Here is a 25,437-nt window from a genome sequence, read left to right on the forward strand (position 1 = left end):
CAGATCCACATAAGAGTGAAAACATATGGCATCTGTCTTTCTCTGTATGACTGAAGTCTTGCTTAAGGGCATCGATGGTTTCTTCGCTGATAAATACAACAACAAACTCTATAGTTATCTTTCCTAGTTGTCTCTGCAAAATGAAAGACTGCTAGCCAGTCTCTGTTCTGAAACTTTTTCTGTTCCCATACTCTGGAACTCTCTGCTCCCTCTCTGGTATTCCACAGTTTCGGTCATCCTTGGAATCCTTTTCCCCTGCTCCCCCCAGAGAGTTAGAGCTCCCTAGGTGATCTCCTCACACATTTTCCCAGGTGAATCTTTCCCAGCGCTATACTTTTGTCACCAACTGTTTCCATGGAAACACTCGAGAACAGGCTGGTCCCTAAGGAGTCACACGGGAGATAGCCCGCAGATTTATGCTGTGTCGAGGTCCTTTGCTCTTCCGGTAACACTCTGCAAACATCGCAACGGCCCAAACAACTGGATGTTTTATGGGGAAAATGATTTTTCTGTTTCCATGTTTCTGCTCTTGTTGGTTCAGTAATAAATATGAGACCTTTTGCTTGAAAAAGAAAATGAACTCCTCCCTCTAGTGCCCGGTGAAATTTATCTTGAAATTTATCCCGTACCCGTGTCTATTTTTTTTTTCAAAATCGCCTACCATCTACCCAACTGCTCAGTCCAGAGACCCCAGAACTATTCTTGCCCTCTTTCTCCCCTCAAGCTCCATATAACAATTGACCATGAAATCCTCTCAAAATGACCATGGCTATATCTCTTGAATCCTCTATTTCTCTCTTTGCTGATTTCATATTATGGTTTATTCTTCCATCATTCTTGTCCGTTCCGTGGAAACAGCCTAACTGACCTCTTTGCCCAAGGTTAAATATTATACTCACCAGAGCGTCTTTCTAATCAACTATGCATTTGATTATGTCTCTCCCCCATTCAAACATTTCAATGCTTCCAGGATCTTTCTTCAAGATAAAATCCAAATTACTTATGGGGCGCCTGGGTGGCTCAGTTGGTTAAGCACCCGACTGTTGATCTCAGCTCAGGTCTTGATCTCAGGGTCATGAGTTCAAACCCCACGTTGGGCTCCATGCTGGGCATGAAGAAAGAAAGTCCAAATTACTTAGCAAGTTAGTCAAGGTGTTACTGATCTAGGCCCTGCTGAGCTCGCCTCTCCCCCGTCTCTAAGCCCTCACCCAAGAGGGGGTCCTTATGCACCACAAGCCTCTGGCATCTAGACTGTGAATTTAAGACTTCCTCTGTGCAGAAACGTTCTTCCAGCTTCTTAGGTTTGTTTCAACTAGATACCTCCTTTTTTAAAATTCCAGACTGCTGTACAATGTCATCACCTCCAGGGAGATCTCTCTGCTGTCCCTATTTCCTTTTTGAAACAGCCAGCCATCCCGTGAGCTATTCAGCCCACTTTTCATACTAGACCATAGCGCTAATCAGGTTGGACTTTCATCACCCATTTTCTTACGTGGCTATTGGAGCGAATACCCCCACTCAGGTTACAGATGGTAAGGTCTGTCAAGACAAGACAAGCACTTTATTTGACTTATGCACCAGCTGCCCTATCACAGAGGATGGTGTATGGTGTGCCTTCCATAAATGCTTGTTCAGTAAATGCATGAATGAATGAGTAGAAATATTTTAACCTTCAGGAAAGAAACCTGAAAGTCTGTAAAGCTTTAAAGGAAGACTGTTACTGGCTATCTATGTCAACAGATGAGTGGAAACTTGGCAGAGGGAAAAAAAAAATCAGTGTGTCCTCTTTACCCACATTAACTCCTGTTGATGATGAAGTTTTAAGAGAAAACCAACATAATCATTTGCTTAGGATTTCTCCTCTAATAGCTCAAAATACCTGAAATGGGCGGAGGAGTGAACGTGTCTAAGTGTGTTGCTTAATACATTACTATTACGTAGAATAAATATCCTTAGTGTAGGCACAAAAGACAGAGTAGCTATATCCAACAAATACTTCAATAATTTTCTGTCCATAATTTGACAGCTTTGCTTTATTGCATTTTGCATCCAATACTGCTGGTGCAATGTATGTATGTGTGTATGTACTTATTTATTTTAGTGATTTTTTTTCAGTCTTGAATATTTTAGTAACTCCTTTTAATCTAGGTTATGTGAAAGGCAAGCACGTGCCTAGATGTGGGTCTTTTAATTGAATAGTTTGGTATTTTTGTGGGTCTCCTGGTCTACCAGCTTGTGTTCTTTAGGCTTGAAAAATACTGTTGGGGCACCTGGGCGGTTTAGTTGATTAAGCATCCCAACTCTTGATTTCGGCTCGGGTCATGATCTTCCGGTCATGAGGTTGAGTCCCGTGTTGAGCCCCTCATCAAGTGTAGAGACTACTTACGATTCTCTTTCTCTCTCTCTCTCTCTCTCTCTCTCTCTCTCGTTCTCTCTCTGCGCCCCTCCCCCACTTGCACTCCCTCTCTCTCAAAAAATAAGAATAAATTAAAAAAAAGAAAAATATTGTTTTGTTTTTATAACTTCTAGTATTTACTTTTCTTTGGTTAAAATGATTTATTTTATTATTTGTTTGTTTTATCTTTCCTGGACTCGTCTATTTTATCTATGCCTGTCATTTTCTTCATCTTCCTATTTTTCTCAATTAACTTTCAGACTCCTGTAAAAAACTGTCTTGACATTTTGAAATTGTACCATCAATATCATACAGGAAGTAGGATTTATGGGAAGAGAAGGAAGGTTGAAACAATGACAATGCCTCGCATAATATCTTTATCAATAATGCTGATTGGATTAAATGTGCAGGAAGGAGAGTCATAAAGGAGCTTCAATGAATAGGGAGGAAGGACAATTAATTATCCATCCCAGCGACACCAGTGAACATTGATTGGGCACTCACCAATAGAGGTGTTGCTGATCCGGGATGAGTAAGGCTTTGCCCTTGACCTCCAGCACTGAAAGTGAGAAACATTTATTTTACCCTGCCATCTTCTGTCATATTAAAACAATCCCAGGCTTTCAAAAGAGCTCTTCATTAAATTATAATGTAAAAACATTGTTTTACTCCTAAAAATCTTACAGTCACTACCCATCCCTATAATCCCCCAGAATATTTATCACCAGCCAGTCAGGTGATAAAGGACTGTGTCTCTTCATTTGCTCCTGGTGCATGAGACCTCATTCACAGAGATCTACAAGCACTGGGCATTCACACACCCGAGAGGTGGCAGACCACGTCATTCTTGCCATACATTGAATGTAGCTGTCCCTTTTCCAGTCGTCACTCATTAGAACCAATAATCTCTGTTAATTGGGGACTCCATGAACTGCAATGTTCTTAATCTTCAGAGTTAAATCATTTTCCCAAATCCTTCATTTCTCATAACAATCTTGTCACTGTTAAGAACAAAAATTCATTTGAAGATGTGGTTCGCTTTATGAAGTGAGTCGTGAATAGGGCAGCCTCCCAGCTAGCGAGCAGAAGAGGTGCATAAAACTCAAGTTTTTCATAGGAAAGAGGGTGGGGCAAGAAGTTACTATTAGCCAAAGAAAAGTAAGGTTTCGGCGAGGGGGAGAGGCAGGAGGTCTACAGTGCCAGTGACCTCATCCTCCTTTGGTGGGGGTTGGGGAGGATGGTGAGGGCCCAGACGACGACAGAGTACCTCAAGGTACAGACGGCCAAGTTCCCAGGTGGCCAGTTAGGTCTACATTCCTGGAGGAGGTTGAAACTGCAGTTAGAGTGGGCAGAAAGGCCCAGTCTGGTTACTTGAGCTAGCACGAGTGACTCCATTTTGGGCCTGTGGTTTTCTTCCTGCTTTTTACTTTAGCTGCATTCTCAAACAGGTGATGGGCGTGACAGAAAAGAAGACCACCCCCTTCCACCCTCAGAAGGTGCTTCTTTTCGTCCCGTCCCCATGAAACAGAGGGAACACTGGGCAAAAAGACACGCATCTAACGTACAAGAATACATAAGTATTAAACTATTATATAACATAATATTATATAATATACAATATGTAATGAAGTAAGACCTTAATATCAAACTCAAAAGCGTGCCACAGCAGACTTTTGCTTAAAAGTCTGTTAGACTCGGAAACCAGCCTATGAAATAAATATTACAGCTCTACCGCTCTCAGCCGTGTACCCACGTCTCAGGAATTCACTCACAAGCGGAAGGAACACCAATATAAAACTGTGAGGGAAATGTTTACCTTGAAAGCATAATGAAGTTGGAAACAGTATAAATACCCATCAACACAGAGACTATAAAATACAGGGGCGCCTGGGTGGCTCAGTCGGTTGGGCGGCCGACTTCGGCTCAGGTCACGATCTCTCGGTCCGTGAGTTCGAGCCCCGCGTCAGGCTCTGTGCTGACAGCTCAGAGCCTGGAGCCTGTTTCAGATTCTGTGTCTCCCTCTCTCTCTGACCCTCCCCCGTTCATGCTCTGTCTCCCTCTGTCTCAAAAATAAATAAACGTTTAAAAAAAATTGTTTTTTAAAAAGAAAAAAGAAAATAAAATACACTAGATTTATCTGCCCGACACACACACTTCAGACGCTGGTCAAAGGTCCAGGTTGTCACCTGTGCTTCTGACCGACGGGACTGTGGACCGGAGGCTCCCATGACCCCCTCCTTGGGTTCATTTAATTCGATAGTGGCTCACAAGCCCAAAGAAACGTTTCGCTTACCAGATCGCCGGCTTATCCTGAAAGGATACAGCTAGGGAACGGGCCAGATGGAAGAAACGTGTGGGATGAGGTATGGCCAGAGCACATGGAACTCACATCCTTTTCAGGGGACCTGTCTCGCCCCCAATCTCCACGTGTTCACCAACCTGGAAGCTCTCCGAAGCCCTTCCTTTGGTGTTTTATGGAGGCCTCATTACCTTGGCATGCTTGATTACATCATCGACCTTGGTGATGGATTCAACCTCCACCGAGGTCTGAGGGGGTGGGACTGAAAGTTCCAATCACCTGGTCCGTTCCCCTGGCAACCAGCCCCAACCTCTGAAGGGGTCCGAAAGTCACTTCATTAACCTAACAAAAGGCACCTTGATTGCTCTGATCCCTTAGGAAATTCCGAGGGATTTTGGATACATGGTCTTGTAGAGTCTGACGCATTGAATTGAAAGGGTATTCATGATCTTTTATAAGAAAGAGTCAGGTTCCAAACAGTAAGCAAAATAAGATTGTGTGGTAAAACCAGGTAAGGGGGAAAACAATGGAAAGCCTGGTAGGATCTGTGAATATGGTTAACACCGCATGGTGAGTTGTTTTCTGTTTTTTTCCTTTTATTTTTTTCACTGATATGAAAATAAGTATGTATCTTATAGCTAGTCAAAAATATGTAAACATCTATAGTTTACAAGATAAAATGCAGAGGCCTGGGGGCTTGGGGCACAGCCCTGGATGGGACCTGGATGCTTGGGTCCTGCTTCTAACTCAGCTGCCTAGATGTTTAGGGAAATCATTCAACCACGTGAGCCTGAGTTTCTCTGCCTTCAAAATAAATACGTTTTAAAGTTCAGTAATGGCTGTAAAATTTGCATTGATGGATGCTTTAAACCTCTGTTTCTCATTCTATTATCTACCCACCTAGACTACACTGTCCAAACACATTGTCAAAGGCTCAAACGCACCTTGCACAGCATGTCTTCCCGGAAGGTGCCATTGGCGACTTCTTGGCAGCCAGAGCTTCCCCCCCCCCCCCCCCCCCCCCCCCCCCCCCGCAACCCCCGATGCCTCTGCATTTCATTGTGTAAACTAGAGGTGTTTAAATATTTTTGACTATCTCCAAGGTACTGCACACACTTCCAGGTTTACATACGGAAAATGTGGGGCAAAGGTGGGTGGCCACCTGCTGGTGGACAGTGAAGGTCAAACAGACGGCTGTCTTGGGGTCAGTCACGGGCGGGATCTTACTGGCTGGGGACAGTCCTTGCCGCGTGAGCGGGCACTTTAGTTCCATCAGGGGCTGCTTTGCCTACAGTATCTTCCTTCTGAGCCCAGGGACCAGCTGGAAAGACCCCAACTAGACAGTCTGTGGCCAAAGTGGAGGCAGCTGAAGTCCTCTTTCAGAGAGGGTGTCCTGGAGACCAGCTTCCCTGGAGGAGGGCGGGTCTGGGGAGGCTCAGCAGGTGCAGGTGGGCGGAACGAACCGGGACACAGACTCAGCCAGGAGGCCACGGCAGCAATCTGGGCACGAAGGACTGAGCACAGGATGCGTCCACAGCACCAGGCGGGATGGTGACCCCAGGCCCCTGGATACGACGCTCGGGCGGGCCGTGTGCAAGCGGGGAATCCATCCAGACTGCTGCTTCTGAGCTCCTGGGGCGCACAGAGGTTACTTCATCCTCCACCCCGAGTTGTCCTGATCCTTGCTGCACGCGTCTGTTTTCACTGTCCTCCTCACCGGGAACGAAGGGTCTGGGATACACCCAGGCTTTCAGGAAATGAGATGAACAAACATGGGGGGAGTGAGAATGTTCTCCCAAACAGGAATACGGCTTTAACCCAGTTTGATTTTCAGGAGTGACGCTTAGGTTATTATGTAAACTAAAAGCTTTTTTACCTTCACCCTGGGAGAGTAATAAAAAATAATCCATTTGGCCAAGAAGCATGGTGGCCCCTGAAGCCGGAAGCTCACGACAAGGACCAGAGCCGCAGGCAAACTTCTAAATACCGGCTCGGGCCCACCGGGGCTGATGGAAACAAGGCCTCTTCCTGGGTATTGTTTCGTGGGATTGGCCACAGTTTCGAATTTTGTACGTCTCATTATCAGCACAATGTTCTACGTTTACCCCCCAGTAAATATTTTTGCAAGATAATATTTAACGATAAGGATATTTTGTTCACTAGACTTTTCCCCCATCGACAACTGGAGGTTGACCTCTAACTTGGCGAAAGCTGAACAAACAGTGGTGGACGATATTCTCACCTGTCACTTCTGGGACGCCTTCCTTTTTTAAATCTGGAATGAAAGGGTTTCCTCTACCCATCCCCCCAGCGCTCCCCCGGAAAAAAATAAAAAGCGTACCCAAATGGAAGCTTCTGACTAATACTCTCTTTTCTTCCTTTTCTGAAATGAGTAGGATGCTGGCCTCTGCCTCGGGCGTAAGTGCAGACAGGATTTGTGACCCTGCAGGAGTATGTGACACGCCATCACGGGCGATCTGAATTCCCCACCTTTCGCGCACTGTCTCTTCTCCTTTCCTTCCCCAACAATTCCTCTGGAAGGGACACTCTGATGAGTGACAGCTTCTGTGTCGCAGCCGCATCTGGGGGATCGGGGGATCGCTGGCGAGGCAGGAGGCCTCAGGCGCCATGAGATGCCCCACAATGCGCTCCTGGTCACATCCCTGCTCCCGGCCTCAGTTTCCTGGGTGTAAAACGAGGAATCTGGAATAACGCTCTTTTCTTTTTTAAGGGAGAAGACGAGATGGTATGGTGACTATGGAATCCTCCCCATTTTTAAAAGTTATTATTTTTTAATTGTTTAAAATGTTTGTTTATTATTGAGAGAGAGAGAGAGAGCATGACAGAGCGTGAGCAGGGGAGGGGCAGACAGAGAGGGAGACACAGAATCGGAAGCAGGCTCCAGGCTCCGAGCTGTCAGCACAGAGCCCGATGCGGGGCTCGAACCCACGAACCGCGACATCCTGACCTGAGCCGAAGTCGGACGCTCAACCAACAGAGCCGCCCCGGTGCCCCTGAACGATACGATTTTGACGGTCGACGACTCACGGAAGATAGGAGGCAACAGCTGGCAGCAGAAGTGTTAGCCGAGATACAGAATGCACAGGCTGGTTCCAGGAGCTAATGCTCTGTCCTCAGCTGACATCACCTTATGGAAACAAATACGGACCAACGAGTACAACGTAGAAAACAGTCCAGAGCGAGCCCTTGCTGACGGCGGGCCGGCTGCCCGCCGCTGTGTGTTCCTACAGAATAAAGAACCTGTCAGAGGCATGCGGCCTCCTCCCCTGCCCAGAGTGTCTGTTTGCTAAACACTGTGAGGCCCCAGGAAGACCCAGAGAGGAGTTTACGGCTCAGACCGGCTCAGACGCGGCAGCTGTGGGGAGCGTTTCTGGTTGGTTTCCTTCGATTTGCGGGGATTGGACTGCCCATCAGGTAGGATGTACGTTCAAGGCCACACGCTAGGGAGGAAGAAATGTGCCCAAAGTGGCTCCGTGACTATTTTTAAAGTCACAGCTAATAATTTACCGTCTGACGCCCTGGGGCTCGCCTGGCTCTAAAAATAGTTGTTCCCGAGCTTGTGGACAGGGCCAGGGGAACACGGTGGACGGCCGGAGAGCCGCATCGAGTAAAACCTGAACCATCAGGAAACGCACGACTAAATTGAATCCAGACACCCGAGATTTGATTTCTAAAAGACAGATGTGACAGTTGATTTCCCATTAATTAGATTTGTAAAGATGTTTTAAGGATATAAATAAAGTGGTAGCCAACTGGACACATCCTCTGGGCTTAAGACTGAGTCTAAAATTGTGTTACCTCACCTCTTCGCCGCGGCTCAGCGACGTCAGAGAGCCTATTAAAGCCAATGGCCCACTTAGGGCTGACAGCTGACCCTCGGCCCAGCCGGCAGCCCCGAGATGGGGTCGGGGCCCCCCAAGGGACCGGCTCAGCCACAAGCCGTCTTGAAATTTGGGACTCTACCGATGGAATGGTGCGGAAGGAAACAGAAAGACTGGCCTTTCTTTGTCCCCAGTGCAAATCATAGATTGTTTGGCCCTTGTCCAAGGACTGAAAACAGCTCTCTCCAAGTTACTTTTTTGATAGCTGATATTTAACAAAGGAACTAAAATTTCTTTGTGTGTTTGGGCTTCAATTTTTTTTTCAGACTCTCTTCTTCTTCTTCTTCTTCTTCTTCTTCTTCTCCTTCTTCTTTTTTAATGTTAATTTATTTTTGTGAGAGAGACAGAGCACAGGCAGGGAAGGGGCAGACAGAGAGGGAGACACAGAATCCGAAGCAGGCTCCAGGCTCTGAGCTGTCAGCACAGAGCCCGGCGTGGGGCTCGAACTCACGGACCACGAGATCATGGCCTGAGCCGAAGTCGGACGCTCAACGGGCTGAACCATTCAGGTGCCCCTGGGCTTGAATTTTTAAGGAATATTTGACTAATGTCTGTATGCTGAGAACTTGGTATGATTAATACAGGAGAAGTAGTTCTAAAAGGGGAGTTCAAGCTCAATGTTTCTTTTCTATTTTTGCTACTGTTTCTTTGGCTTCTTTCGGGCTAATTTTCGGTCACATTATTATGCTTCTGTATCAATACATCTGACCGCCTATCTCCCCTTCTGTCTGTCTGTGTTAGGATTGAAAAATTAAATAGGGAGTTCTCAAGCTGCGAGTGGATTGCTTCACTCACATTCCTATTAAGATACTTTAAATTCTCAGCTACGTGAAATAGAGTAGTTAACCTAAACATACAGTGAATGTCCAATCCTTGTAGCAAGATATTAAAAGGAGGGTATGGGTGGAGAGAAAGAGAGAGAGAGAGAGAGAAAAAAAAAAAACATGGGTGGTTGAATTGACACAGCTAGACAAAGTCTTTATCCCTAAACATGAGAGAGAAAGCTTTCTGTGCGTCTGTTATTTTCTCTGCCTCAAACTTAGCTCAGGCTGCAGGTACCTATAGAAATCACAATCCCATAGAGGCAATGGTTTCTGATAAAGAAAACATACTTCTCTCTCTCTCTCTCTCTCTCTCTCTCTTTCTCTCTCTCTGTCTCTCTCTCTCACACACACACACACACACACACACACACAGACACACACACACGGGGACCAACTCCCACCACCCAGGGGTGAAACTGAGGCCTCTGGTTGGAATCCAGTGTTGTGGGAACCTTGACCCGGAAGGAGAGGGTGACTGGGGCACAGGCTGGCCTGGTTTGTTATGCTGCTCGGCTGAAGTTTACTTCCTGGAGCTGGGTTCCTTTCGATATCTGAGATAAGTCATAATAGCCAGGCTGCAAAGCTTTCAGATAAGAAGCTCACGGAATCCAATGCTGTTTCAAGCATTTCTGTGGGTTTTCATTCACACGGAGAAAACTGGGGACACAAATCAGTGTTATCAGGCCATATTGGAGCAAAGAATGTGATGTCACATTGCTCGATTTTATAAGAAAACCCTGCACGAGTCTTACATCGAAACTAAGCTGGGGGCCAAGTGCTTTATCAGGTCTGTTTTAGGACTGCAAATACCATATTTAACTGAGTTAACACCGTGTAGGGGACTAAGGAAAATAGGTACTGTGAGTCGTATAATATTTAAAATGGTTTTGAGTGGGAGAGCTTGAAAAGATAATAGTAATCAGCTATTGTGGAGGAAGACGACTGATAACTATTGATTTTCTTGTACGAGGACAAATTTCTCCGTTGTAGTATATTCCAGTCCCGATATTCCCTGATTTCTATTAATCAATAATAAATTTGGTGCAGGGTAAGACAATTTTAGGCGTTATTTTAGAATATGCTTTTTTTCATTAAATTCCTTCACATAAGTCTTTTTCATAAAAAAAATAGTATTTTCCAGGGGCGCCTGGGTGGCTCAGTTGGTTGAGCATCCGACTTTGGCTCAGGTCACGATCTCACGGCTCGTGGGTTCAAGCTTCGCATCAGGCTCTGTGCTGACAGCTCAGAGCCTGGAGCTTGCTTCAGATTCTCTCTCTCTCTCTCTCTCTCTCTCTCTCTCTCTCTCTCTGTCTTTCTGTCCCTCCCCTGCTCACACTCAGTCTCTGTCTCTGTCTCTCTCTCTCTCAAAAATAAATAAGCAGTAAAAAAATTATTTTCCATTGTAAGAAACTAATATCAGGAAATGTTTCTCACCTCAGTTAAAAATAACACAGAATGTCTTCCTTAAGATTCGTCTCCCTTGTAAAAGATTTCAGAAATCTTAGAATATGTAAATCTCTTAAAAATAAGTCTTACATCTTCTTGAATTTGATCTCACCTTTTTACCCTCGATCTGAATAGAAACTCGTTCTGAACCATACAATGGACAACAACAGTTTAAGAACCAGAGCTCTTAGGCTAAGTTTCGGTTTCAGGGGTTTGAATCGACCAGTTTTCTCAAGAATACCTCACTGTGGTCTGAGACATACATGCAACTGGAAAGAGGCAGAAAGTGACCCAGAAAACTGGCTTTAAGGCAGGACTCGGGAGAGAAATCCCCATGTATCGATATTATATGGGAACCAGGGCTGCAGGTGAAGACAAAATTGTAGCGAAAGGGGGACTAGTTTCTTGGAGAAAATCCTGTCCACCACCCTGGGCCTCGGAAAGGATGGGGCAGCTCCTGGGCCAGGCATCATCATCTCAGCACCTGGTACCCAGTGGCCCTGATGCAGGACCATCTACCTGCAGCCACAATGCAAGGGTCCTGTGAGATGCTCCAGAGGGTACTTTTAGACGGTACTTGTGTCATTTACGCAAAAGTTCTCACCACCAGGTGGTCTGGATGACAAAAACCATTCTGAGGACTCAAGAGAACCAACTGTTTTAAAGTCAATTTCTTGTGAGGATTTTCTTCCAGGTATTCTGAAGAAAGAAGAAGTTAGCCCATAAAACAGCCCAGGGGTGAGGGGCAAGCCAACAATGGTGCTCTTGGGTTGTTTTGTATTGTTTTAAGAGAAGAAGAAAAACCTTAAGAGAGAAGAAGAAGAAGAAGAAGACTTAGGGCAAAGGGTCACGCAACATGATCAGATCCCGGGAAAGACTACAGCCTTCGTGGGCAGAGTCCCGAGAGCCTAGTGGGCAGTTGAAGACTCTCTTGCACAGTCTCGGAGCAGAGGAAAGAAAACTTTCTGGGGTGAGCCGTGTGCCGGGCTACATGGCGGTGGCATGTAAGGAGAGAGGACTGTCCAGTCTCCTCCTGCCGTGCAAACAACTGTCGGAATATTTGCCACCAACGCATTCTGTGTTTCAGATGGGGCCTCTGTCCTCACCGCTCAAACCAGTGGTTCTCAGCGGGGGGTGATGGGGGCCCGTCTCGCTGCCCCCACCGGGGGACACTGCACAGCGTCTGGAGACATTCGGGTTGTCACAACCCCGGGGGGTGGCGTGCTACTGGCATCTAGTGAGTCCGGGCCAGGGATGAGGCTGAACCTGAACAGTGCCCGGGGTAGCCCCCCACGACAGAGAATTATCTGGGCTGAAGTGTCCATAGAAAACAGTCTAAACTATTCACAGTGAAGGGAGTCTGAAATTTATGTATGTGATCCGTGAATTCTTTCATGCATATAAGAAATGTTTATCTATATCTATGTATCTCTATCTCTATCTGTATCCATATCTATAACCCTAGTCATAGGGTCTTAAATGAATCTTACCATTGTATGAACTCACTCACTGCTCTGGAGTTAAGTCAGATCTTATAAAGCAATATTTTCTTGACTAAGTTAAAAAGCTGTTTTTCCTTAATTTCTATTAATGTTTATTTACTTTGAAAGAAAGAAAGAGAGAGAGAGAGCGTGAACAGGGCAAGGGGAGAGAGAGAGCGAGAGAGAGAGAATCCCAAGAAGCCTCCATACTGCCAGCATAGAGCCTGATGCGGGGCTCAAAGTCACAAACTTTGAGATCATGACCTGAGTCAAAACCAAGAATCCGACGCTCAACCGACTGAGCCACTCAGGTGCCTCTGTTTTTCCTGAAAAATGACGAGGAAGACAATGCTGTGATATAAAGCTGACCTTCCGATTTGCAGAGAAAGACCATACCAATGCAGTCAGTGTCCCAGCTCCGTGAGAGCCTCTCTAAGCCTCAGTTTCCCCGTCCGTAACAGTGTGATAAAAACAGCATCTACTTCAGAGTTTCCCAGAGTGTGAAACGGTATAAAACAGTCATCTTAGTGTCTTGTGCACAATAAACCCTGAATAAATACTTGCTATTATTGTACCGTTTTGGGCATTGTACCTGAGTTATTTGTACCCAAATAACCCAATTTAAATTTGTACCCAAATTTAAATTCAGAGTGACTAACAAAAGTAATACGTCAACGTAGGCTCTTTGGAGTTGGTTAATATAAAGAAATAAAATCAAATAAATTCATGATTAGAGTTATTTTTTTCTAGCCCTGGTCCCCAGCCGCGAAGTGAGTAAAGGTGGCATCTGTGGATAGAACTCCACCTGGAGGGGCAGGAGAGGGTCTGAAAATTATCCTTCATCTTGGGGAAGAACCCACTTCACATCGAGCAGACTGAGATCTTCAGGAAGGACGGCCTGTGAGCCAGCCAACAACCACTAACCCACATTCTCCATGAAACCCAAGTGCCTTCGTGAGTGTTTCTGAGGACAGGGCACTCGCTTGTATGAACAGTCTTATTTTCTCGTAGAATTCGAAATTTAAAAATGGCCTCGCCAAGCTTTCTTGTCTGTGATTCATGCAAGGATGCTCCCAGAAGCTAACCAATCGTCCTGGCCGGTTGAGTCAGATGTTACCTTCCTGCCCGCAGGTGAAAAGGAACCACCAGCCTTCCCATCACCTTCTGTCTGGAGAGGGACCCACTGAGGCTGACTCAACTGAGATTTGCCCAACAGCATTGTGTGAGCTCAGACACCTGGGCTGCTGGGTGATTCAGTCAGGCCGTTGGCAACCATCACTGTCTGAATTCTCACATGCGGGGGGGGGGGGGGTGGTGGTGGTCCCTGTCTGGTATGTGGAAAGGAGACATCCACACTACACACACAATGGGGTCGCTCATCTGTAGTCATCACTGTAGAAACATTCAGGGGTGGGGTGAAGTTTTATTTTCCTTAGGACCTTGGACAGCTTCCCCCTGGGGTTGCCCCCAAACCAACAGCCGTGTGATGAGGTCACTAATTTAACAGAAAGGACACATATCTTTCGTGAAGGGTCACGAATTAAACAGTACAGCTAAGCTCCTGAAGATCCTCGGAAAGCCTAGTGATGGAAGTTCCCCGGGTTCTGTTTACCTGGATAATGTCTAAGTCCTGCTCTTTAGATAGGCAGACAGACACAAGGACAAACGGACGGACGGAACCCTGGCCTAGGCTGCAGCCACAGGGCCTCCACCCATGGCCATTGCCAACAACTCAGGGGATCTGCAGTTCCCGGACAACCACCATTTCCTTCTGTAACAACAGTCCTTCAGGCTTCTGGCATTTGGGATTTAAAATGTGATGCCGGGGGCACCTGACCGGTCAGCCAGTGGAGCATCCGACTCTTGACTTCGGCTCAGGTCACGATCTCGTGGTTTGTGGGTTCGAGCCCCGCGTCGGGCTCTGCTGACAGTGTGGAACCTGTTTGGCATTCTTTTTCTCCCTCTCTCTCTGTTCCTCCTCTGCCGGTGCTCTCTCTCTCTCTCTCTCTCTCTCTCTCCGTCTGTTTTAAAATACACAAATAAACTTAAAGCAATAATAATAAAGGGCTGGTGCTGTTTGGGGAAGTAGGGACGTGTGAGAAGAAAGTGTCCCGCTTACTCAAAAGCAGATAACGAAGGACGGCTACGACCTCAAGGTTTTGTAAGGGAGCATCTTGCATAGGTTCCTGCTTACAGCCGAGCAGACATCGCCAGCAAAGAGTGGAGAATTAAAGAATGTCACATACACTCTGAAAACAGGGAATGTCTTCCAGTGTTAAGTGCTTCCCGGGGGCCTGGGTCTGTCCCATGGCCGGTGGACATCGTTTTGCTGAAAGGGACCTAAATCCGAGGCGTCCTCGCTCAGGGGCCCTGGAGCCCCGTGTCCCCGTGTCCGCTCGGAGGTAGCCCCATTGCACGCAGGAAAGGGATACGTCCCTGCGTTTTTCTGCCGTCACAGGGGCAGGCCTGGCCGGGCAGCCCGCTCCGTCTCTGGGTCTGACCAGAAGCGCCGGCCCCCGACCCCCTCACTCGTCCTCTATCCCTGCAGATCAGCTCCCACACGGGGGGAAGTGGAGTCAAGAAATGCGGAGGGGAGGCCGGGTTTTGAGCCAGCACCCCAGGAGGACGGAAAAGAAACACTGGTGCCCGGCCTTTACTGAAGCTGTTTGTTTTCTTTATTTCAGCCAACGGTGCTGTCCCACGTGGTCTCTGAACCTTTGAGCAAACGGAATCATCTGGAAAGCGTGACGGGTAAGAACGCTGAGATGGAGAGAGAGAAGCCGCTGGCCTTCAGGCACAGGAACAGCCAGGCGTCCTCTCAGGACCGGTCTCCGCTGCGTCCTTCCACCTCGCAGGTAAACGCCTCCCTGCACGGGCTCTTTCTGGGCGCTCAGGACTGCTGTGGGGCCGCGGCCAAGTCTTGCCCACCACACCTGTGTTACACACATCCACGCACATTCCTCCGGCTAAGCAGCTGCTTTTGTGCGGGGAGGTGGGAGGAAGGGTGCCCGAGAGCAAACGGATCCTAGCGGCACCCTGCACGGCCAGGCCGGGGCCGTCGCGTGAGTTCGGAAGGTTGTGTCCCCTGTGTGTTGAACGCCTGACCCCCAAGGCGACGGTGCCAGCAGGTGGGGTCTGTGGGAGGTCATTCGGTCGTGAGGGTGCGGCCCCCATGATGGGATCAGCGTCCTTATGAAAGAGACCCCGGGGAGGCCCCTCGCCCCTCCCGCAGGTGAAGACCCAGCGAGAAGACATCTGGGGACCCGGAAGCGGGGTCTCACCACACACCAAATGTACAAGTGCCTTGAACTTGGACATCCAGCCTCCAGAACCGTGGGGAATAAATGTCTGTGGTTGATAAGCTGCCCGGTCTGTGGTGTTTGTTACAGCCACTGGGAGGGACAGACAGAAAGTTCCTTGTGTGTTTTAAGGCCTTACTGACACAATCTTAATTAACGATGGTTTGAGGTCCTCGAGGGGTTCCACAGGAGAGCACGGTGGGTCCCTGCACCCCTGAATCTTGTGTTTGATTTTGGAATGAGGGGAAAACCTCACAGTCACTTCTGAAGCTCGTGGTTTCTCATCCTTAGCAGTAAGTGGAGACTCTAAAAAGCACAGTAATAACTCATCCCGAGAATCTCTTCTCAGAACTTAGGCAACAAAATGGTGTCCCATTCCAGGAGGCCTTCCCTGTCCCCACCCGGGCCTGGCACCAGGTCAGGCCTCCTGCAGCCCGTGTCGTGTGCTTAAAACAGCGAACCGTGCTCACTGGGGCCTCCGTGACGTATTTATATTATCGCAACCGAGGTTCATTTACGAGAGAAGTACGACTATTTCCGGATGAAAAGCGAGGTCAAAATGCCTTGCCCAGGGCCAAGACCCAAGCCCAGGTCCCGACACAGCCAGCTTCCAGGCTCGGAGCAGCACAGACATGGACATTGCCTCAAAGACATCAAGAACCTCCCGGTGAGACTTGGAAGGAAGCGGGTACAATCCATGCAAGCCTGTTCCTCCTTCGGCCCCCCACCCCGGGCCCCTACTCTTTCTGGGGCTGAGATGCTGTGTGCATCGCACCCCCACCCATCCGAGGTGGGGAAGGTCCGGGCGCTGGGTTGCTGCGCAGTCCCCTGGGTGCCGGGGCCCATGCCCTCCCCTGGCTCGTTCCCCAGGCATCAGACCCAGGATGCACCCTGCAGCCTGGACATGGTTTTGAGATGCAAATATCAGGCAGGGCAAGGCTCTGTGGCCAGATGACAGAGCTAACATTTCATGATTTTTTTTCTCCTGGTCCTTATCCATAATTGAGACAACGAGTATGTTCTAGATAATTCTCAGAATGCCCCTGAGTGGCCACAAATGTCCTCTCACACTTTTGACACGTGCACGGCCAGGGGACGTGGCTAGTCATGACGAGGGCTCAAGGGAGTGTGTCCAGCTCAGGCAAGGGAGGCCGGCAAGATTCCTACCCGCCACCTCTGTGCCCAGGACACCTTTCTTCTGAAACACTTTCACACTTAACTAAGGAATTGGGGCTAAATTATTATTAGCATTAAGGAGAACACTGAAGGCTGGCGATGATTGCTCTGGCCTCAAGTTTTAATCTCTGAGCCAAAGGCCTTGGGTGACTTTCAAGTTCCCCCTGAGTCTTCTGATTTTTACACTGGTTCAAAACCACAGTTCCATGCACAGTTGAAATGGCATCTTCCCCCGTCCATGACTTCTGCATTTGGTGCCAAGTTCTGGGCTACGTGCGCGGGCACGGGGATGGATGATCATGGCGCTCTCTGCAAGGGCTACACTGTGCGAAGCTCGCCTCTACCTTGGAGAGGGCTCCTCAGAACAGATTAGAATCCTCCATCCGGACGGAGGGCAGAGGTGGGCACGCAGAGATGCGAGAGGCTGTTCTCTCGTGGGGCCCTCGACACAGGAAATGAAAGAGGGAACCAATGTTTTCCACCAAGTTAGAGCAGAACCGAAAGTCTGCAAATAAAAATTACGGATCCTTCCTCAAATTCCCCCCCCCCCCCCCCCCGCACAAGCTGCACGAAAACATGCGATTCTGTAAGAGCCTTGCCTTTTTTCAAGAGCTCGCGAGTCATCTTGGTTTCTGTCTCCTGATTTAGATTTGACTTGGAAAACAATAAAACAAAATAGTAAAAACACCGCATTCCCCTGCTCTGCACGTGAAACACTGGAAAGGCATTTCTCCTGCTCTGGGATGCTCCGCCAGACCCGACCTACCTGTGCTCAGCTTGACCTTCTCTCCTGGATGTTTGGGAAAGCAGAGAAAGTCCTATGACCCTGACCTTTGGTTTTCTTTCTGGACTACACATTCGGGGCTTTCTAACAAAGTAAATTGAGATAAAACCGTCATCAACTGCGGAAAGGCAGGCTAGGCAGAAGATAAGTTATTCGTATGTATTAAATATTATTTAATTTGTTAAAGACCAAATGGGCTGCACAAAAGATTGCAAGCCAAGGTGATCTGCGCAAGGTTTCTGCTCCAGCTGTGCACGCCTTTCACCCCTTGGATTTTTGCTTTTGATTTGCCGAATTCCCCAGTTAGAAAACAGGACATACACACACACCCACACACACACAACTTTTTGCACATCCTTGGGAGTCTAGCTTTTGATCCGTACCCCTCCCCCCAAAACATTAGAAGGCCAGATGTGTATGATTTTTCGCACTTTGGGGAAAAAAAGGGAACGGACCATTGTTACCAGCCTTCAGAATTCTCTTTAATGCTAATAATTAAGCTCGAATTCCTTACGAGGTAACACCATGCTCCAGCCTTGGTTCTTGGGAAACATTTGGAGAGCTCATCCCTGGACTTGTATATAACCTTCCCAGCGACCTGCTGGTTGGGGCTGACAGGTTTGTTTTTCTTTCCATTGAGGTCACGACCAGTAGGTAGATTTCAAATGAGGAGAAATTTGCAAACCCAGGCTTTTATGTTGTGAACGGTGCTGTGTAAAATGTTACCATGTCAACATAGTTTAAGAAGCATTCGTTACTTATTAAGCCTAGGAGAGTTTACGCAATACTCCTTTACATTTGTTTGCAGATTTTATTGTTTTTAATGGGGAGTACTTGAAGCAAACGTTCTGTCACTCAGGACTTAGCCAAGGCATGTGTGTGTGGCAGCCGGATAGATTGCAGCCTGAGAATCCGTAGGCACGTCATAAGCTGTCTTGAAAATGAGGATCATAGTTTCTTTATTGGATTAACTCTGCGGGATAAAATAACATTAGAGAATACTACTTAAGCTAATATAAAATTACCCCAAAAATAATTATTCTGAGAATAAATTATTCTGGCCAATAGTCCTCAGCAAGGCGAAAGCACGGTCCCTGTCACTTCTGCACCTGACAACACCGAATCTACGACAGTGTGGCACCTGACGGACGCTGTCCTCCACGGCGGTCCCCTGGCCATCCCTTTCTGTACCCCCAGAAAAGTAAATTCCCTACATTTGGACAGACTGGAATCCGTATTTGCCAAATACGTATTTTATATGATCCCCGTTAGGTTTTTTGTTGTTTTGTTTTGTTGTCCCCATGAAGGTTTGAGAAGAAGACACAGTCCTTTTTAGACAGCTATTGTCCCAAAGGCTCAGAGAGGTCGGGTGACTTGGCCACAGCCGGCTGGAGCAGATGTGCTAGGCAGGACTCAGACTCGGTGCCCAGCCCCACCGCACGCTGGGACTCCACGCAGCCTCCCACGGGATAAGTTATGGCCGACGAGCCAGTTTTTCAAGGGCACACCTCACATTTCTTCGGGGAGTCTCGCCCGGGCCTCTGTCTGTCAGGTTAAGGGTGCAGCTCCTCTGTGTGCACATGCCTAGGAGATTAAGTCCGGTGAAGTGTGTCAGGCTTGACAGATTTTCCCAGCACAGAAAGGATGGGCGGGAAAGTGCAGACTCTCGCTCGACTGCCTCACCCCAGGTGCCCAAGTTCTGAGTCACGGGCGGTCCGTGGGGTGCAAGCCCGGGAAAACTGAGTCACCGTCGCTTCCTCCGCTGTCCTGCAGAGATTGCTGCCTCTTGATGAGGGGACATCCACCCACCGGCCCCCCCCGAGCCTCACAAACACCCAAGTTGTTCTGGTCCCTATGTACACGATGTTACCGCTCAGGACCGAGCCAGGAACTGAAGCAGAAAAGGCTCTCTGGGTGTTGAGTGCCGGCCGGGAAGTGAACTTGTCCCCTCCCACGTCTGTCTGGGAGCCATTCTGGGCTCCCGGGTTCCGAGAGGCACACGTCCCACGTCCCCCAGTTTAGACATCACAGGTGGAGGCTCCCAGGGTTTAAGTGACTTCACAACTCCCAGAGCTGGTCATCGACTGCAGCTCTGATGGATTCCTTCTTGTAACCTACGGCCTGTTCAGAGACTTGTCCCCAAGGCCGCTGGACTCGTCCTGTCACTCCTTTTATTGCACTTGGAGGAATGGGATGGAAGGATGGGCAGCCACTGTGGGCCACTGAGCCGGGAAGGGACGCGTCCAGAATGCAAAAGGGACATTTCACCAAGGTAATGACCCTCCTGTTCATTTTTTTAATGTTTACTCATTTTTGAGACAGAGAGAGACAGAGAGACAGAGCACGAGCAAGGGAGGGACAGAGAGAGAGGGAGACGCAGAACCCGAAGCAGGCTCCAGGCTCCGAGTTCTCAGCACAGAGCCCGCCGCGGGACTCGAACCCACGAACCGTGAGGTCATGACCTGAGCCGTGCCCTCCTGTTCTTTTTGTAGAGACGAGCACTGTTGGTGATGGGGGCACGCTGACAATTATCGCTGCATGTGTCCTGTGGCCGCTGTTCTGAGGCTGCTTTGCGCCGACGTTCTCCCCATCCCGGGACCGCCGTGAACGCGAGCCTTCGGGATGACAGTGTTGCGTGCGGACACTGAACTCCGTGCTCCCGAGCTGCCGTGTCCTAACAAGGCGGCCGCCGGTGAGTTCACCCAGCGCCTAGTAACGTCATCATCTTAGTGGCGTTGGTCCGCCCGGGACACCTGTCGTCTTCATGAGAAAAGAGCTCCCAGATGGTAAAAACTTGACTGACCGTTAAGCACAGATGAGCCTTATCTTGGCGGTGTGCGCCCCGCGGTGAGGCGGGAGGCAGACGTGCTTTGTGGTCCCAACGAGTCCCCACCTTGGCCCTTATGGGCCCCACCGGTACGAGCCGAAGCTGAGGGAGGTGGAGAGGCCTCAGCAGCGTGGGGCAGGGGCACAGTCCCACGCGCCCAGGGTGTCTGTCCGTGCGTTAGCCCCCGAGTGCTGCACACCTACGTTAGGCATCCGGGGGACAGGTGTTTTCACCGCAGAGGAGTGCGGCGTCTTGGCCGAGGCCACCCAGCCGGTGGCGGATGCCAGAAGAGCGCCAGGCTTTCAGGCTCTGGTGCGTTTTATATGCTCCTGAGGTGTCCCGAAAGGATGTCTCCCAGGGACTGTTCACAGAGATGGATGGCATGAAGAAGAATCCTGAAACGGAACGATGGCTCAGAAAGGTTCCATCCAAGGACTTGGGACAAAAGCAGCAGCGTGCCCCGGAGTGAGCCATTTGGAGAAAACCGGACTGGGGTTTCACTTCCTGCCGCCTCTTAGCGCCGGGGACTGCACAGGGGACGCGGGCACAAGCCTCGTGCTCAATACTTGCAGGGGCACCTGAGACCGAGCAGACTCACAGCTGCGGCCCAGCCCACGGCTAGGCAGATGCTCGAGGGAGGGATTCGAACTCATCGTTCCCGCCTCGGTGACTGAGTCCTGTCACCTACACCTGGAAAGAGGCAGCGTCCACTCTGCGGGGGCCAGCCTGGACCGAGTGCGTGATTCGCAAGGGCAGCTCAATCATCTACTGACCTTGAAGAAAAAGAGGGCGCTCTGACGGCATGGAGGAAAATCAACATCAGACGGCTTGCAGATGGGAAGCGGGGAAAGGCAGCAGGCTGTGTGAAAGGACGTTTGGGGTTTGTAGACGTTTAAACTAGCCACCTGGGAGCACCCAGCTGATTCCGGAGTTTAAAAGGTGTTGCGTTTAATTTAGAAGTGATATGTCAAGGGGCGCCTGGGTGGCTCAGTCGGTTGAGCATCTGACTTTGACGCAGGTCATGATCTCACGGTTCATGAGTTCGAGCCCCGAGTCAGGCTCTGTGCTGACAGCCTGGAGCCTGCTTGGGATTCTGTGTCTCCCTGTGTCTCTGCCCCTCCTCCACTCATGCTCTGTGTCTCTCTCTCAAAAATAAATAAACATTAAAAAAAGAAGTGATATGTCAAAACACTTGATTATTTATTTAAATTTGACTGGCAAGCACAGAACTCACTCTTAAAAAGTTTCACTTTCATTTCCCCCCAGCAGCTCTACTCAGAGGCTTGTGGCTCTTTCTGGAGCATTCAGTGCCTTTGTAGGAGGGGTAAGTCCTTTTAATTCATGTAAAGGTGAAAAAAGGGAACTCAGGTGGGTAGGTGATGTTGCCCTTGCTGTGTTATTGGGAACCGAGTTTCGGCAGGTTTGTGTATTTCCCCAATTATTTTCCTCTGATCTTCAACAGTGTCATCTTCTGAAAAAGCTTTTTTTTTTTTTAATGTTTATTCATTTTTGAGAGAGATAGAGTGGGAGAGGGGCAGAGAGAGAGGGAGACACAGAATCCAAAGCAGGCTCTAGGCTCTCAGCTGTCAGCACAGAGCCTGATGCAAGGCTCGAGCCCACGAACTGTGAGATCATGACCTGAGCCGAAGTCAGATGCTTAACCAACTGAGCCACCCAGGTGTCCTTGAAATAGCTTTTTTAAAAGTTTATTTTAATTTATTTTAAGAGAGATGGAGAGCAAGCAGGGGAGGGGCAGAGAGAGAGGAAAATAGAATCCGAAGCAGGCTCTGGGCTGTTAGCGCAGAGCCTGATGCAGGGCTCGAACTCCCGAACCTTGAGATCATGACCTGAGCTGACATCAAGAGTTGGACGTTCAATGGTCTGAACCACCCGGGATCTACGGTGATGGGGGGGGAAGAATGAGCACAAACTGGGCAGGAGGCTTACCAGAGACATCTAACATTTTGGATCAAATGAGTGTTTGGGCTTTATTTAGAATTAAGGTATGAGGGCGCCTGGGTGGCTCAGTCGGTTGAGCTTCCACCTTCAGCTCAGGCCATGCATGATCTCAACGGTTCGTGGGTTCCAGCCCCGAGTCGGGCTCTGTGCTGACAGCTCAGAGCCTGGAACCTGCTTCCGATTCTGTGTCTCCCTCTCTCTCTGCCCCTCCCCCGCTCACGCTCTGTCTCTGTCTCTCTCTCAAACATAAACATTAAAAACATTAAAAAAAGATTGAATTCAGGCATGCGTGCTGCTGACAAAAGGAGCGAAGCAGTGACACAGCATTCGTGCATTCCTTCATTCGTGTGGTCACCCACCCACTGGGCAGGCAGGTGCAGCGAGCGCCCCCACGCCAGGGGCCGGGCCGTCAGAGGGAGCACACGGCTCACGGCCCACAGGGCGTCCTACTGTGGGGAGTGAGAGAGAAAGTGAAGAAACCCAGAGAAGAGGCAGGTGACAGGGGTTCGGGAGAGCAGACAACACGCCCCTGGAGGGACTTCTGAGGTGGCTCTCCCGGGACGCGATTCCCGAAGTGCCATCACACCTTGGGAAGGACGGGCAAGACATTCTCTTACTACGATTCAACCGCCTCATGGTAGAAATGAAGACAAATGCCACTCATGCGTTTGTTCGGGTCCATCCTCGGTGTCTGGCGGTAATATGTGCGGCACAGGTCCAAAAACGAGGGCGTGCGTGTGCCAGTTCTCCCCGTGGGTGTAATTCCTGACAGCAGGGGATGCTGTGTGGCCAGGAGGAGTGGTCGTGGCAACTTGTTTCCAGATCTGATCCAACATGAGTTACAGGGGCTTTGAGGGAGCTGGTGAAGGGGCCGTGGGCACACGTAGGCACATGCACATTCGTCGTCCCTGCCAGGCTAGCAAGCGTTTATTGAGCACCGACTTGACAGGCAGTGTGATTTGGGGGGTGGGAGGGGACCACAAATACACAAGGGCTGCTTTGAAAGCCCTACCTTTCTGGCCACGAATTACAAAGGACAAATGCGCACAAAGGTGTCTCGCACTGAGTATCAGATAAGGCAAATAAAAAGCAAAGTACAGAAACTCAGAGAAGGAGACACCTGTGGACCGGCGTGGCCTGGGATGCTGGCAGAAGGGGTCAGCTTATACCCTAAGTCTTGTAGGAAAGGGTCTGGACTCAGTCTTATGATTCTCTGTAACGTCTGGGCACCTGGGGGGAGGGGGGCTGTGACCATCACCTCACTGCCACTCACTGACTGTTGACAGAATGAATGAATGAATGAATGAAATATGGGCTTTGCCCTCAGATGCTCTGTCACTGGCTCATGTGGACTTCAGCTATATGTAGGCTGAGAAGGTAAACATGGGTCTGGTCAGGAGCCCACACACTTCACACAGGAGCACCTGCTACTTTCTATGGAGTCTAATCCCTGACATTAATAAGACAGCTAAACAGGACCTATCATGACAGTAGGACGAGATGGGCTGGACTGTATCTCTGGCTCCGCCTCCCCCGGCGTGTCGTGTTGGTTAACTGACTGCGCCTCAGGTCCAGTCTGCAAAATGAGAATGCTCACAGCCACGGCTCCCCACAGGGAGGGGGTCTGGTTTGAGGAGCAAAGGAGAGCCATTCTCACATTCTTGCTGGTCAATTTTGTTACCCAGAGGGGTTGCCTGCATCAGAATCCACCGGGTTCTCATTTATCAAAAGATAATGGCCAGTGAGACTATTTTACAAACAACAACAACAACAACAACACCAAATAACAACAGCAACAACAACATCCAAACAAAACAAACAAACAAAAACAAAAAAACAATGAGAAAAAACCCCTAAACCTCTGCAAACATATGGTATTTTATTTTCACTAAAAGTAATGGAGTCGTAGAAAAAGGGGGTGAAAATAAAAAACAAGCAAACGAGCAAACATCAGTTTAACTGAAGCAAAAAAAGAAAGAAAACAAACCAACATGTGTGTCTGAATGTAAGCATGGGAATTTTAATTGGATAGAGCATATGCCAGATTAAAGCGGCTTCTAGCATGGAGGCTGATACCTGGTGACGGATGAGGTTTTCCACGCACCTAATCCATGGAATCAAGGACGAAGGTAATAAGTTGAATAACGCAATAATTCCACTGGACTTTGATGAGACGTCCGTGTAACGGTAACTGAAGCACGGCCCATCTGATTTAGAACAACCTGACGAGACTTGGGATTTATAGCCGCTCCTGTAAACTGTGGTAACATTTGGGACTTCTTGGTTCCTGGTCATTTGTTCAAAACACTGTGAATTCAGCTCACTGAAGCTGTTGGTCACTTCCATTCTGCCATGGGTCAGCACGTTCACAGCTTCTAACAGGAAAGTGTTTGACTTGAAGATTTCAGTAGCATGGCGAGCCTTCCAAGAGGAAACTATGTTATGATCATAAAAACAACCCATAAAGCCAAGCCTGTCCTTCACTGGAGTCCCTGGAAAACGCTGTGGAAAATAAACACGAGTGGAATTTGCCTAATACTGACCTACAAAAATCTCTTTTTAAAGAAATTCAGCGGGGAAAACAAGAGTTATTCTTCTGATTGAGAAATAAATACCCACCACACAATGATAATGAACATCAACTGTCCATCATTTGCCGTGTGCCAGACCACGCGCTGGGTTCCCCAACATCCGTCAACGTCCGTCAACAATCCCAAGAGGATTTCCATGATTCCCATTTTGGGGATGAGAAAAACAAAGTTTGAAGGGTTTAAGAAAGCATCACAAAAAGCTGGGAATTAATGAATCTTTTTATTTGTAAAGTTCTGTGTCGGAAGGCTCACCACTGAGTCCCCAGAACATAGGAGAGTAAACACAACTGCTGGAATTCCCTTAAAAAACAGTGACTCCTAGCTTGGGTCACTGTTAAAAGCTTCCAAGGAAACTCACAGCTTGAAGAAAGGGCTCTGGGACATTTGGACAGCAGCTTTCCCACATTCCTGTGCAGGTGCCTGACTGGCAGGTGCCCTCCAGCTGTCACTGGAA

General features: G+C 48.7%; 1 long non-coding RNA gene across 1 annotated transcript; it reads left to right on the plus strand.

Annotated features, from left to right (window-relative positions):
- Positions 1-13,081: 13,081 nt before the first annotated feature.
- On the plus strand, positions 13,082-15,710 carry LOC125918560 (uncharacterized). The gene is made up of 3 exons (XR_007456477.1): positions 13,082-13,301; positions 15,032-15,202; positions 15,580-15,710. It is a non-coding gene; the product is annotated as an uncharacterized LOC125918560 (long non-coding RNA).
- The last annotated feature ends 9,727 nt before the right edge of the window (positions 15,711-25,437 follow it).

The sequence above is a fragment of the Panthera uncia genome, chromosome B4, assembly GCF_023721935.1.
Source record: "Panthera uncia isolate 11264 chromosome B4, Puncia_PCG_1.0, whole genome shotgun sequence".
NCBI lineage: Eukaryota > Metazoa > Chordata > Mammalia > Carnivora > Felidae > Panthera > Panthera uncia.